This window comes from Chaetodon auriga, chromosome 23 (assembly GCF_051107435.1).
Source record: "Chaetodon auriga isolate fChaAug3 chromosome 23, fChaAug3.hap1, whole genome shotgun sequence".
Lineage (NCBI taxonomy): Eukaryota > Metazoa > Chordata > Actinopteri > Chaetodontiformes > Chaetodontidae > Chaetodon > Chaetodon auriga.
In genome coordinates this window covers 2,727,994-2,730,493 of record NC_135096.1, presented here as the reverse complement: position 1 = coordinate 2,730,493, position 2,500 = coordinate 2,727,994, and positions in this window count along the sequence as shown.

The following is a 2,500-nucleotide window of genomic DNA, read 5'->3' as shown; positions in this document are numbered from 1 at the left end:
CCTCCCCACGGCTGTGAGAAGGCCAGGGGGTCAGGCCTGGAGCCAGCCCCCAGTACGAGTAGCAGGCTGGGGGGCCTGGAAAGGCCAGACGCCTGCCTGTGGCTGCTAGAAGAAGACGAGGGGCTCAGGGCTGGAGCCAGCACCCAGCACGAGTAGCAGGCTGGGGGGCCTGGAAAGGCCAGAAGCCTCCCTGTGGCTGCTAGAAGAAGACGAGGGGGTCAGGGCTGGAGCCAGCACCCAGCACGAGAAGCAGGCTGGGGGGCCTGGAAAGGCCAGAAGCCTCCCTGTGGCTGCTAGAAGAAGAGGAGGGGGTCAGGGCTGGAGCCAGCACCCAGCACGAGTAGCAGGCTGGGGGGCCTGGAAAGGCCAGAAGCCTCCCTGTGGCTGCTAGAAGAAGACGAGGGGGTCAGGGCTGGAGCCAGCACCCAGCACGAGTAGCAGGCTGGGGGGCCTGGAAAGGCCAGAAGACTCCCTGTGGCTGCTAGAAGAAGAGGAGGGGGTCAGGGATGGAGCCAGCACCCAGCACGAGTAGCAGGCTGGGGGGCCTGGAAAGGCCAGACGCCTGCCTGTGGTTGCTAGAAGAAGAGGAGGGGGTCAGGGCTGGAGCCAGCACCCAGCACGAGTAGCAGGCTGGGGGGCCTGGAAAGGCCAGACGCCTGCCTGTGGCTGCTAGAAGAAGAGGAGGGGGTCAGGGCTGGAGCCGGCACCCAGCCTGCTCCTCGTGCTGGGGGCCTGGAAAGGCTGGAAGCCTCCCCGTGGCTGTGAGAAGAGGAGGGGGTCAGGGCTGGAGCCGGCACCCAGCCTGCTCCTCGTGCTGGGGGCCTGGAAAGGCTGGAAGCCTCCCCATGGCTGTGAGAAGATGAGGGGGTCAGGGCTGGAGCCGGCACCCAGCCTGCTCCTCGTGCTGGGGGCCTGGAAAGGCTGGAAGCCTCCCCATGGCTGTGAGAAGATGAGGGGGTCAGGCCTGGAGCCAGCCCCCAGCACGAGTAGCAGGCTGGTGGGCCTGGAAAGGCCAGACGCCTGCCTGTGGCTGCTAGAATAAGAGGAGGGGGTCAGGGCTGGAGCCAGCAACCAGCACGAGTAGCAGGCTGGGGGGCCTGGAAAGGCCAGACGCCTGCCTGTGGCTGCTAGAAGAAGAGGAGGGGGTCAGGGCTGGAGCCAGCACCCAGCACGAGTAGCAGGCTGGGGGGCCTGGAAAGGCCAGACGCCTGCCTGTGGCTGCTAGAAGAAGAGGAGGGGGTCAGGGCTGGAGCCGGCACCCAGCCTGCTCCTCGTGCTGGGGGCCTGGAAAGGCTGGAAGCCTCCCCGTGGCTGTGAGAAGATGAGGGGGTCAGGCCTGGAGCCAGCCCCCAGCACGAGTAGCAGGCTGGGGGGCCTGGAAAGGCCAGACGCCTGCCTGTGGCTGCTAGAAGAAGAGGAGGGGGTCAGGGCTGGAGCCAGCGCCCAGCACGAGTAGCAGGCTGGGGGGCCTGGAAAGGCCAGACGCCTCCCTGTGGCTGCTATAAGACGACGAGGGGGTCAGGGCTGGAGCCAGCACCCAGTACGAGTAGCAGGCTAGGGGGGCCTGGAAAGGCCAGACGCCTGCCTGTGGCTGCTAGAAGAAGAGGAGGGGGTCAGGGCTGGAGCCAGCACCCAGCACGAGTAGCAGGCTGGGGGGCCTGGAACGGCCAGACGCCTCCCTGTGGCTGCTAGAAGAAGAGGAGGGGGTCAGGGCTGAAGCCGGCACCCAGCCTGCTCCTCGTGCTGGGGGCCTGGAAAGGCTGGAAGCCTCCCCGTGGCTGTGAGAAGGTGAGGGGGTCAGGCCTGGAGCCAGCCACTAGCACGAGTAGCAGGCTGGGGGGCCTGGAAAGGCCAGACGCCTCCCTGTGGCTGCTAGAAGAAGAGGAGAGGGTCAGGGCTGGAGCCGGCACCCAGCCTGCTCCTCGTGCTGGGGGCCTGGAAAGGCTGGAAGCCTCCCCGTGGCTGTGAGAAGATGAGGGGGTCAGGCCTGGAGCCAGCCCCCAGCACGAGTAGCAGGCTGGGGGGCCTGGAAAGGCCAGACGCCTCCCTGTGGCTGCTAGAAGACGACGAGGGGTTCAGGCTTGGAGCCAGCACCCAGCCCTGCTCCTCATGCTGGGGGCCTGGAAAAGGCTGGAAGCCTCCCCACGGCTGTGAGCAGATGAGGGGGGGTCAGGCCTGGTAAGGATGGAAGCCTCCCTGTGGCTGTGAAAAGACGAGGGGGTCAGGCAGGTGAGCTATGTCTATGAGAGAGAGGGAGAGAAAGAGAGAGAGAGAGAGAGAGAGAGAGAGAGAGAGAGAGAGAGAGAGGAGTACCAGGGGCACGGGGATGAGAGCAGAGTACCAGGGGCACGGGGATGAGAGCAGAGTACCAGGGGCACGGGGATGAGAGCAGAGTACCAAGGGCACGGGGATGAGAGCAGAGTACCAGGGGCACGGGGATGAGAGCAGAGTACCAGGGGCACGGGGATGAGAGCAGAGTACCAGGGGCACGGGGATGAGA